The 13086-nt window shown below is 44.1% G+C and overlaps 1 protein-coding gene and 1 long non-coding RNA gene across 8 annotated transcripts in view; one reads left to right on the top strand and one right to left on the bottom strand.

The window, feature by feature from the left end:
• NEO1 (neogenin 1) overlaps window positions 1-13086 on the top strand; it is a 159606-nt gene that overhangs the window by 79602 nt on the left and 66918 nt on the right. The gene's annotated exons all lie outside the window — the stretch shown is intronic.
• On the bottom strand, window positions 10315-11778 carry LOC117244961. The gene is made up of 2 exons (XR_004498993.1): window positions 11722-11778; window positions 10315-10988 (listed from the first exon to the last, which is right to left on the bottom strand). It is a non-coding gene; the product is annotated as an uncharacterized LOC117244961 (long non-coding RNA).

A 13086-nucleotide genomic window follows, 5' to 3' on the forward strand; every position in this document is an offset into this window, starting at 1 on the left:
GCACTTCCCATGCTGGAGGCAAGAATTTGGTGCCTGAAAAGTCACCTCTGTCTTGGCTGTAGTGACAGTGCTCTCCCCTCGCTGTGGGTGCTGCTGCCAGGTTATTTACAACACCTGTAATGAACTCAGAGCACTGGAAAAATTTGTTTTGCTCTCCCCAGTCATGAAAGAATCTGTAGCGTTTCCCTCAGATAAGAGTGGGAAGTGATGACAGCAGAGCTGGGGAAACAGGTAGTTACTGTATTTAATCTGCTCAGCCTGGAAGAGCCAGAGTGGCAGTTAAATACTGGGAAGGTCATGAGTTCAGCCTTCAGCTGGGCAATATTTCAAATTGATGGCTGTGCCCAGCACCCTGGGGCTTTGTGCAGGGGCTGGGACTGAGTGAGGTCACCACAGGGGCTTCCTGTGGCCTGCCTTGGTGCTGGGGTGGGGACAGCAGCTTGGGGGGACTTTCTCTCCCTGTTGAAATATTTACTGCAGTTAATAATGAACCAGAAAATCATAAACAAACCCCAAAAAATTTCCATTTTCATTCTCCTGTAAAATTGACATGGCAGGTCTGAAGCCTGTAAAATAAATCAATCCCTGTGTTTGTGGGAGAAGAGTGAGAGTTGCTCTTTGCTGTTGTTTGTTACTGCCTTTCAGTGAATTTTTGGAATAGTAGAAACTCAACTTCTGAGTTGTCTAGGACAGCATTCGGTGTCTGATAGTGTATCTTAAGTATTATGCATTAAATGTCTTGCTGTGTTAACATAACAAAATCTGAAAATAAAGCCAGAGAAGTTTCTTTTGGGGTATCTGTAATGATAAATCAGAGACTGCATGTGGCTGGTCACAGCCTCGTGCTGCCAGAGCAAATTGTATGGAAAAAGCCAAATGCAGAAGTGTTTTGATGGAATTGTCCACTTTGTGCTTCAGAAGGAAGTGCTGGAAATGACAAGGCTTACAGCAATTGCAAAGCCTTATTCCAGCAGAAAATAGGTATTTTTGAGTGTTGGTCCTGCAGTGTCAGGGAGCAGTGATTTCTCTGTTCTGGGGGCTTTGGCAGGATTGCCTCATCTTGATTTCCCTGTTGCCTTTGCTCCTGCTGGGATGGGGTCTCTAGTACTTTGATTACTCATGGCAGGTAATTATTGTAAATTATAAATTGAAGATTTTGGCTTAAAAACTAGTTGTGATTATACATCTATTAGTATATGACTTGTTATTAAAATAAAAGAACGTACCAGGATGTGTGAGGCAAGTCAAGACTTGCTTTAGAACAAAATCAAGACAGCTGCAGAAGGAAGAGCAGCCTGAATGTGAAGAACCCTGGGTTTGTTTTCCAGGCTTCACTGGGGCAGCTGCTTTGATAAAAGCTGATGCCATCCTCCCCAGAAATTGTAGCTGTTTGCAAAGCACATTAAGTCCTGCAGCAGCAGAGTAATATGTCTGGGTAACTCTTAGTTTTGCATTAAGCTTTCATTATTATTGGAAACAATTCCAGGGAAGAAACTTGAACCATCACTGAAAATTGCTCAGACCTTTCTCATACCTTCTAGATGATCTTCATCGATTTCTCTCTCTAATTAAGCTTAGTGCTGTATTTGATAATGGGTTGCCCCTCAATTAGAGAGTCAAGAGATGCTCCATGAACCTGAATCTGTTAAAGGCTCACGTGGGAGACAAAGTATTGTCCTTTTTGGGGGTCTTGGAATGTGCTGCTTGGAAATAAAAACACCCCCTTGGCTTCATAGGAGTTACTTCTTGCCCTGAAAATATAATGAGTAATTAGTGACCTTTTTTCTGTAGTGATGCAAACAAGGGCAGTGGGTCCAGGAGTCTGAGGAAGGTGGATGAGCTGAACTCCCCAGAATTTGGGTCTCTACCACTACACTTCACCGTTTTTCTGACAGGGCTTTCTGAAAGTCCTCCACTAAACTAAACTTAGTGTAGTTTAATGTGAATGGAGTTCACAGTTTACTTTTGAATTCAGCTAACTGGGAATTTTTTCTCTCACATTTATATTCAAGGTGGTGGAAAAGTTATTAATAGATTTTCAAGTACCTGGGAGAGGAAGGACAGGGGAGCATTATTTTAATGCTACCTCACTTGTTCAGGTTGTACCTGGACACCAGAAAAGCCTGTCTTTGGGAGAGATGTAATTTTTAATACCAAAGGTGAATTCCCCAAAATATTCTTTGCATCATGCAAAAGTCCCACTCTGGTGATCAAGGCTGTGATCTGATTTCTGTTCCACAGAGCTTGGGCTCAGCAGAACCTCTGCTTTTCCTGCTCAGTGTCGAGATCTTGTTCTGGAGCCAGACTGTTGTAACATTGCAGGTTTTTTGGTGTGTCTTGATGTTTTTCTAAGACCAACAGGAACATTTGTCCAGCCCTTGACACGTGGAAGAGAGCTTGCCACGGTTCTCAATGGGGGCACCAGCATTTGTTTTCTGTAGCTGTATTCCAAAACCTACCAGTGAGCTTTGCTGGAATTTAAAGGAGGATTCTCTGGTAGCAGTGCAGATGTGTAACATTCTGAGGTGGCCAGAGAACAGTGATTTGTGCTGTAGGAGAAGCTCAGGGGAGCCCTGCCAGGCCATGATCTGTGCCGTGCTCAGGGCTGAGAGGGTTTTGTGACCTTTGCTGAGGTCGGGGCTGAGCAGGGGCAGCTGCTGGGTGTGCCTTGTGCTGTGCCTGTGGCCAGTGGGATCCCTGTGGCCAGGACAGGTTTGGGATGACCCCGGGATGATGCTGGTGGTGAGGACAGGGATGATGTGCCCCTCTCTAGGGACCATCCCTCGGACCATGGGGTGTGCAGATCCCAGATAATCCTGCTGCAAGGGAGGCTTTGCCTCTTACAGAGTCTTTTCCAAAGACCTGACAACTTTAATCATGAGGTTCTTGTACATGAAACATCTGAAATTCCCTGGACAGTCTGATTGAATCTGGAAAAGTTGTCTCTGTGTTACAGAGGTGCTGCAGAGCTTGCAAACACATTTTTGTGGTGCTGAAAAAACAGTTACAAAACAGCCCCCATATGGGCAGGGGTTCATGAGGACAGGGATGAAATCCTTTGGGATGGGTGTCCCTAATGGAATGGTGTGTGGATTTGGGAAGTAAGATCCAGAACTGCACATGCCAGGAAGATGAGATACATGTGGAGTTTAAAAAAAAAACAAACCTCTTTGTGAGATAAATATATATTTATAAAAAAGCCATTAAGAAAGACAAAACCAAATGATCAGTAACCCATAGAATTAACACAAATGGTTTTCCTTGTAAATGCTCTTGAGGAATCCTTGGGGATAATGAAAATGTTACTAAATTAAGCAGCAGTGTCTTAAATATCTGCTGTGTTGAAACTGATATTGAGCTGAGGGAACTGTAAAGGCTGGTTTCTCTTTCGGTCAGAGTTTCTAATAAATGAGGATCATATTTATAGGGGTTTGAACCAGCTGCTGCTTTATGGACAGAAATCCTTTTCCCCAAAAATGACTTTTAAAACAGTAAGCTGAGGCTGAGCCTTTGGCCTAGACAGGCAGTTAAAGAAAATGCAGGGTTTTGCCCAAGGTTCATATTTAGGGGTGGGGTTTTATTTTGGTCTCCAAAGTAAAAAATGTTCTTTTTAGTTTGGAACTAAAATCCAGCCCAGCGCAGGATTTACTCTTTTTGCAGTGTGTTTTTCATACAATGCTCATGGTGCCAAGTGCTCATGGGTACTTGTAAGGTTTCAAGGATATGTATGTACTAGAGATAAGCTACAGGGGTTTTAATACTGCTTTTATTCCCCATCGAAAGGAGATGACAGAATTTCAATTGCAAACTAAAAGCTGAAAGGTTCAGTAGTAATTTTTAAGTTGCACATGCCAGAGACTTCCAAGAAATGTGAATGTGTGAACTAAGCAGCTCATTAAAATGCCTTTTGCCTCTAAGTGAGACTCTTTTTATAGGAGTGGTGCCCTAAATGGTGAGTACTTTTCTCTGTGCATCAGGGTCATTCTTCCATTTTAATTGGTTGAATCAAGCTCCAAGTTTAATTTTTGAATTTATGGGATTTAATTTTATTTTTTTTTCCGTTTCAGCAGAAACTTTTGCAGTTTTCACACCACCAAATTTCATGACAAAAACTGAGCGTGATATTAAAGTGGAAATGCTGAGGAACACCACACATCAATCAGCCTTGAGAGAGAGCCCATACCATAAAGTGAACATAGACTTTCTTTCAAGTTAAATTTTTATGATGGTTAAGCTGACTCTCATCCAGCAGATAATTGATTTCTCTAATGGGAGCCAGATTATTGCCATTACTGGATGTCTCATTATCCAAACTTTAGTCCTTGGCAGGGAAGTTTCTCCCAAAGTTGCAGAGATGAAACAATCTGGTAATTTGTGGGAAGGAGGTGGGCTCTTATCTGTGGTGGCTGATTCCCTATGCAGTCTTGCAGTTAATTAGTTTGTCTTCGTGAGGAGAATTATTTAAAGGAAAACCACGGTGGAGTTTGGGTTCCTGGGGTAAACAGCTTTGGTTATGATGCCAGTGGAAGTTAAACACTTGCAGTGTCTGGAGGAGATGGGAAGCCCTGGAGGCAGCTGTGAACTGCCTAATAAAGGTGTTTTGTGCTCCTCAAGGTGCTCTCTCCAGAGGGGTGCTGGGGGCAGGCCTGGAGGGAAATGGGAACAGGATCCAAGATACTCACAGAAGGAAACCAGGATCAAAGCAGGCTGGTTAATGGTTAATGAGGGGCAGAACGTTATTTTTATATTGAATATTTTTCTAAGCAGTCCCAAATTCTGGCAGCTCTGCCGTCTTGTTTGTTTTCAAGTGCTGACTCAAAGGTCACATCTATGATCTCTCTTTTTCACATCCTTAGGAGCTTAAATGTAGTCTCAGTGTAACATGAAACAAAGCACTTTGCAGGTGAGGGTATAAATTGCTGTACTGTGGTACCTCAAAGCACCCTGTGCTCTGGAAGTGCCACTCCCCAGTGTGTCTCTCACATCAGATGGTTTTAGCTTTGGTAAAGCACTTGGTTCTGCAAAGACACGTGAGTAAAAGGGGTTGGTGCTCATCCTGAGTTACAATGCCTGGAGCCTCCTCATCACTGATGGGTTAATGCACAGGATTGCTCAGGATTTCTCTTTGTATTGCCTGCAGTTGCAAAACCTTCCCAAAAGGTGCTGCATGTCTGTCAGGAGCTGGATCAGCAAGCACAAGGAGCAGGTCCCTTAGGCAGGACAATGTGTTTTTTCCATAGCAATGTGGCAGAGTGGAGTGGGATTTGAAGGAGATGTAACATTTTGGCAGCCTTTGGAAATAATTCTGCTTCATGTTCTGTAACTCAATGAGCTCCAAGCTCAAATTATTGCTCTTTGTTTATCCTGATGTAATAATGTTCATGGAAAACCCTGGGAAGCACAGGGCAGTCAGTGGCACCTCAGTGCCCAGCAGGGTCATGGAGCAGATCCTGCTGGAAACTGCAGGAAGGCACAAAGAGAAGTGAGGAGAGTGAGGGAAGAGCAATGGGATCGTCTGCCTGGGCTTGTGCAAAGCATCAGACCTGTCCTGGGTGATCCCAGTCTCTGGGCACGCAGGGATTTGGAGGATGTGTCCTGGCTGAGTGAGGAATTGTGGCCAAGAGCTTTCCCTGTGAGGGTGAGGAGGCCCTGGCACAGAGAAGCTGTGGCTGCCCCATCCCTGGCAGTGTCCAAGGCCAGGCTGGAGGGGGCTCTGAGGGGTGGCAGTGGCCCCTTCCCCACCACCCTCTGGCTCTGTGGCAGGGCTGGAGCCAGTGTTGGCCGGGGAGCTCAGGGAAGAACCAAAGAGGCTGAAGCAGAACTTAAATTACGTCACTTTTCTGTACTGAAAGTCTCTTTTGAGGTGAGTTTATAGCAGCTCATGGCTCTGAGAGCTGAGTCAGGGCTGCAGAACAAACATTTCACTAAATTTTAATGATTTACTATATGCTGCATGCCATGCTTTGGGGAGAATCTTTAAAATATAATTTTGCCTTTCCCCTTTGGGCAAATAATTTTTCTTCAGCTTTCCCAGTATGTGTATAATTAATAACTTTGTTTACTGACAATGTCAACACTAACATATCTGTGATTTATAGTGTTTATCCTTTGCCTGTTTCCTATAGCACATCCTAAGATGCCACATAGATAAGAAACTGTATTTTAGGAAAGTGCTTCCAGTGAGAAGATAGGAGAAAAGTAAGAGTTTGTGACCACCATCCTGTTACGTTCTCTTGGCTGCAGAAGAAGCTATAAGGCTCAAATCATTGTGCTTTAAATAATTAGCTGAAACTTTGCTTTGTTCTCTGGGAATTTGCATGGAGTGGGAAAGGAAAGGAGCCACTGGAGGCTGTGTGGGGCTGGGGAGGAGGTTCAGTTCTGTCAGCTCTGATTTCTGGGGCTGGAGCAGTGTGGGCTCTGTGTTCCTGCTCCCAGTCACACACTCAATCTGCATCATGCACGCTTCCTGCTCTGCTAATTTGCTTAAACGATCATTAGTGTGATTAACCATTAGAGGAGTGATTTTGGAGCTGCTGATCTCCCTGCTGCAGCTTTGGATTGCAGCTGGAACAGAGGAGGAGAAGCAGGGTTCCCACAATTCACCTGTTAACTCGTGTAGAATTCCCCTGGGTGTGAGCAGAAGGAAAAGGCTTTTTGGGAGCCTCTGAAGGGTTTCCATGGACTGCTGGTGCCGTTTCCAGAGCTCTGCATCATCACAGCAACCACAGCCATGTTAAATCTGCACTTGGAATACTTGGGTAAAGGATTGTGGGCTCAGGTGTTAAACTGGCTCTCTTGGAAAACTGGAACTCCTTTAGTTTCACAGGGGATTGTAGTTGACTGTTGTTTTCCAAGGAAAAGGGAATATTCTTAGAAGTGCAGGAAAATGTTACAGATTAAAGGGAGTATTTGAATTCTGGATGTGGCACTTGGGGCCCTGGTTTAGTGATGGATCTGGCAGTGCTGGGTTAATGCTGGGACTCGATCTTGGAAGTTGTTTCCAACCTAAAGGATTCTTTGGTTTGCCTTGGAACTGCTCAGATGGGTAAAATGTCATTTGGAGGAGCATCTCTCCCTTGTAGGGATCCATTGCTGTACCACCTTGCCAAAAATACTGTTCTAAGATAGTATTTTAGAATTATTGACTGGTGTTTATATAGGGAGGCTCCTTTGCCTCTGTTAAAGTGCTCACTGTTTCATTTTCTAATTTGATATCTGACTACTGCAGACTCTCAGAGCTTCCTAATCTATTCACTGTTACTAATTTGTATCTTAAATGTGTGAATGCTCTGAAGCCTGTTTCTTTTTGAGAGTAAAGTTCTTCTCTAAAATATCAAAACTTTAAATATTAGAAACTTCATTGGATTTGAGGTGTGCACCTGATCCATAATACCTGTCTTAATTTCTTTACCTTAAGAAACCCAAATTCCTGGGTTTTATTTAAGATAAGAGTGTTAGTGCAGTCTGTGCTTTCCAGAATTCCCATTCTGAATTCCTGCTGTTATCACAGGCATCATGTGCTGGGTCAGGTTTCAACATAAGAGATTGGAAAGATGAATTTGTACCTCTGCAGTGAGGCAAGAAACAGCCTCAGATTCCACTTTCAGTAAATCTGGAAAGCTGAAAGATTAATTAGAAGATTTTTGTGCAGTTAATGGCACAGTTTACAAAGATTGCTCCAAGTTTATCTTTCTGGACTTCAGTGGTTAGAATCTATTTAAAGATAAAAAAGTGTAAAAGGGAAATGAGAATCTCTTTTGGTAGAGGACCCCAAGAGCTCCTGTTGGGTGGTGACCCCTGGCAGGGTGTGGCAGCTCAGGGACAGGGAATGGTGACAGGGAAGGCAGGATCCCCTCTTCTGGCAGTGTCCAGGGACAGGTGGCTGCGGGGATTTAAGCAAAAGGCGAGAGGAGTTGTTATTTCCCCTGAGTAAAGTCTCCTTCTCCAGGCAGATTGGGCTTTCCTCAGTGGTTTCTCCATTATTTATCAGCCCCCCCCCATAGATTTTGTTCCTATTATTCCATTTTCCTCTCCCACTCCTCCATGTAAGCATCCCATGGCTCTGAGAAAACAGCACCTTTTTTCTTGATTTTGTGCCAATCTGTTCAATTTATTTGGATTTTCTTTTCCCAGCTTTGATGGGAAAGGCTGAGCCAGTGCTCCCTTATCCACCCCCTACACCAGACATGTCTATCTAGGCCTCTATTGAGTCCTTTGAGTTCTTTCTTTTCAGGCTGCAGAGTCTTGTTTGCTTGTTCCTTACACGGAAGCTATTATTGAAGTGGGTTGTAATTAAGGTTATTTTTGGGATTTGTAAATTAGAAGGGACTTGGATGTGAAGATGGGCCCTGCATTCACTGAGCTGGAAAGGAATTGGAATTGATGTGTAAAGCCAGCCTGCAGAATTTGTGTCATTACAAGACAAAAACATGGAAAAGCATTAACTCTCTATATTTTCTTTTGAACTTGATCAGGAGAAAGATATTTTTTCTAATTCCTGGATCCAGCAGCAGCAATTGGTGAACATGAGAGGGGCTTAGTTGATCCTATAAATTATTTTTACTGTTCCCAGCCCTAGCTTGTCTTTTCCCCAAATGATCTGAGGCAATCTGTATTCAGTGAACAAACATCTTAATATTTGAAATTATCTTAAAATGTGTGTCCTTCCTGGCCTTTGGAGCTCCTCAGTTTGCAGCACACAAATGAACCTCCCTACTGTGAGGGCTGCACTGGGAAGTAGTCAAAGATAAGGGATGTCAAGGCTTGCTGTCTTTAATTTGTCATGTCCTCTTTCCCCTTCTTATGGGATGAAGTTAGGAAATTCTTAAATACGTGTTCTCCTGCTGTTTCTCCCCAGGATCTCACTGCCTTGTGCACTGCACAAACTTCACAGTGCTACTTTATTGAGAAAATATTCAATATTTGATATTTTTCCTTATTCAGGGGATAGTCCCATGGTTTATTTATAATGCTCAGTTCAAATCCATATTTATTCCTGTTTTGGTATTCAGCTCCATGGCACCTGAATCATTCATAACCACTAATGAATGTGTTTTTGCTCTCTGCTGAAATGAAGTGGCATTGAATCCATTTTAAAAATTGACTGGGACACAGAAAAATTAAGAGGAAATGTATCCAGCTGTTTTAGTGCCCAGTGTGAGACACTTGAGCATTGATTTTTCAGAATATGCATCCCATAATCTGTCCCTTCAGAGCTCTGACTGCCCTGGAGAAAGGGCTGACAGGCCACAGTCACCTCTCAAATGCTGGATTTGCTCCATAAATGTCTGCCCAATCCCAGCAGCGAGGCAGGGCTGGGGAAGGCACCTGGGAATTCCAGGGAATGGCAGATCCAGAACCATTTATTCCCTCTCCACAGTGCCTGTGCAAGGCTGCAGTCCCTCTCTGCTTTCCAGGCATCTCCCTGTCAGCTTTGACAAAGTCAACAGTTGTAGTATTACTATTATTATTATTATTGTTGTTGTTGTTATTGTTGTTATTATTATTGTTATTGTTATTATTATGTATTTTTAATCTTCACAAATCAAAATTACTTGAACAATTGTAAACTTAGGATTTGAGTTTTTGAAAGACTCAAGGAAGAAAATAAGAGTGGAAAATGTGCCATACTCACAATTTGTCCAATTATAAAGCATTTCTTACCGAGGTGTTTGGTGGAGGGGGGACTCAGCCCTATATCCACTGTATAAATCCATACAAATCTATCCAGAACAAACATCCCCAAATCCTGAAGTAACACTTTACTGTTCACAGTGATGGCAGCAGTGCTGCAGATCCCTCCAGGAAGCAGTCCCAGGGTGGATGGAGGACCCCTGGTGGGGCTTTGTTTGGAGGGGCCAGGAGGGATCTAAACAGACACAAGAGGCAGCGTGGTGGGAACTGGGGTCGAGGGTTTTGCCTGGAAATAGCTGGAAATGGGAAACAAGGCCCCAAAGGCTCTGGGCCTTGTCTTGCTCAGGGCTGTCTGAGACTTCTCCAGCTCGGCTTTGTGTGGAAAATGAGGGCTCTGGAATTCAATAAAAATTTCATTGCCTTTGGCGCTGCTGTAAGAAGTTTAAATTTTGATGAGCGTTCTTGTTATTCAGATGTTTCCATGGTACTTGGAGTAGATTCAGGGTCAAACAGGCGAGATATCTCCTAGAAGGACTGGGGAAGGAGAGCTTAGTAAAACAGAGAAATAATGAATGTAACAGTTTTACATTATTGATGCCTAGATTAAGGCTTTTACTTCTAAAAATCACCCGAGAAGTTGCTTTGAATGATAATCAGCAATACCCTCTGATAAGCATTGAGTGAGCTCTGCTTTAGTTTATTACAGTGGATAAGCTTTTCCATGTCATGTGGTTCTCATTTCCATATAGAAATCTCTTTTGTCATCTGTCCTTTGTCTGAGTTCCTCCTTAATTGGAGGAGTTCACCCCAAAAGCAGCTGGTTAATCCGGGCCTGTGCCTCCACAGGTTGTCAGAGATGTCCTCCCACAGAGGGTGGGCTCAGTCTGAGCACAAAGGAAATAAATCCTTGGTGCCTTTGGTCATGGAGGGCTTTTACTGGGAGAACTGGAGGGGAGGTGACAAGTGCAGAAGATATCGAGGCCAAAACTCTCCCATAGAAGGAGACAGGAAGGAATCTGTAAATTTGTACATCTCCAGTCCACAGACAGTTTGAGTTTCCACCTGTGTGTTCCCCTGCTGTGGGCAAAACATCCCAGCTGAGGTTACTGCAGGACAGGCACTCCCTGGCAGGGCCAGATACTCTTGAGGCACACTCACAGGGCAGCTGGGATTGGAAAGGAGCTCTGGAGACCATGCAGTCCATTCAGGATCTTCCAGGTGGGATTGGGATGTCTCCAGGCAGGGAAGACTCCACACCCTCCTGGATTGATGCCAAGCAATTCTTCCTCACAGTGAGGTGGAACTTGTGGTTTCATTTTCATACCCATTGCTTCTGGTCCTGTTGCTGAATACACCTGGGAAGTGTTATGGCAGCAGCAGTTATTTACCCTGGTCCTGGACAAAGGTCAGTGTCTCATCCCTGCAGGGAACAGCTGAGGGAGCTCTGCCACTTGTTCCCCTGAGCTCAGAGCACGTGGGGATTCCATCCCTCAGCCCTGAGCCATGGGTGCTGTGGGTCAGAGCAGCACCCACGTGGTGCCCATCATCCTGAGACACCCAGGAATTCCTTCTGCTGTGACTGTCCCCCAGGAGCAGCCCTGCATGGAAGTTCCATGGGCAAAGGGGATGGTTTGTGTGGGCACAGAGATTCTCCAGCCCCAGCTTCCCTCTCTCCTCTCTTCTGCTGGTGCTCAGCACTGAGGGTCCATCCCTGCCAGGCCTCATCAGCCTCTGCCCAAACATCAACATTCCCAACCCCACACCACAGGGAATGGCCTTGTAGTCATGGAAACATGGAGAATCCAGGCTCAACCCCAAAATCTATCCAGGTATTAGGGATTGGTAAAATGATGGTATTCATTTTAATGGCCATCATTGGTAAAATGATGGCCATTCCAGGGTGGTGACATCCATGACCACCATCAGCGTTTAGTTTTGTAGAAGGGGGTCTGTGTAATAGAAGTTAACTGAGAATGAAATAGTTTGATGAAGGTTACTAAAAACACAAAGCAAAGAGTTTAAACAAATACAGGGCATGTGGCATTTGTGTTCACAGTGAAAAGTTACCCTGGAAAGAGAAAAACTCACCTCCAAACCTCCCCAGAGAGCTCCTAAGGACAAGGGAAAGGAAATATTACTCTCCTGTTTATTTGCAAGTAAATGAATACAAAACTTTGAGTCATTTGCAAATAACATACAAATCATGTGATAGTTTTCTCCAGGCCTGTCAGAGCTGGGACATCTGCCAGGGACAGCACAGGGTCAGCACATGATGGAGTGTGAGGAGAAAGGGGTGAGAAGATGGCCTGAAGCAGAAAAGTGAATTCCTGCTGTCAGAGTTCTCTGCAAAATTGGAGACTTTTGTCTTAAATTGTATTTTATCTTTTCAAATAGAGAGGGAGCTGGAGGGAGGCTGTACCTGAACTTGCAGTGTTAGTAAAATCTATTTCAGAGCAAACCCCTGAAGTGAACAGTGAGGAATCATCAGGACCAGATGGTCTTCACTCCACATTTCTCGAGGAGCTGAAGTGTGAAATCCTGAGTTCCCAAGAGTGCTGTGTAACCTAGCACCTAAAATCAGCAGACTGAAAAAAGTCAGACTAAGGAGATTTGGTCAGTGTGACATGAGGGGTTTTAGAAATCTTTTGGGGGAGATCTCAGAAACTCTGGGTGAGTTAGTCTGATGTCAGGACCTGTTAAAATGACTAAAATTAAAATAAAATGCAACGTTCATAGATGATTGAATCCATCCATGTGTATTTTGTGTGGAAAAAGCTACCCTTTGTTATGGAGAACCTTTGCAGGATGTTGTTGCCCTTCCTTCCCCAGAACCTTTCTGACAGTGTCACTCACTAAGAGCCTCGAACCCTGGTGCTGGCAGTCAGAGTGAATTCCCTCCTGCAGGAAAAAGGGAAGTTCATGGCTTAATAGGAAATCAGAAGGGGAATAAGGTGATGATTTTATCAGTGGAGCTGAGTCTGCACTGCTCAGTGTGGCAAAGGGGATTTGGGGTGCTCCAAGTTCATTGGGGTTGTGGAAACAAATGGTGCTGGTGAAGAACCTTGGGAACAGCTTGTGGTGTAAGGAGCATGCAGGTGATGAAATGCCACTGGAGTTCAGTGCACTGCACGTGATTACACAGGGAAATCCAGCTCTGCCACTTCCCACACTACTGCCATGGTCTCTGACTGGGGCTGGGCATGGCCATGAAGCACTGAACTTGGAAGATAGAGGTCTTTGAAAAATGCAAGATCTTAAAAGCCAAATGAAATGGTAGGAATTGTTAGGAAAGGAACAGGCACCTGAGCAGAAAAATCATTATGGGACTGTCTAAATCTGTGCTGATCCTGGATGTCAAATGGGATGAGCAGTTCTTGTTCCCTCCTCTCTTAAACATAGCAAAGCTCTTGGGTGTAGTAAAGCCAGAACAGGTATGGGATGTCACTGGGATCA

The sequence above is a fragment of the Parus major genome, chromosome 10, assembly GCF_001522545.3.
Source record: "Parus major isolate Abel chromosome 10, Parus_major1.1, whole genome shotgun sequence".
NCBI lineage: Eukaryota > Metazoa > Chordata > Aves > Passeriformes > Paridae > Parus > Parus major.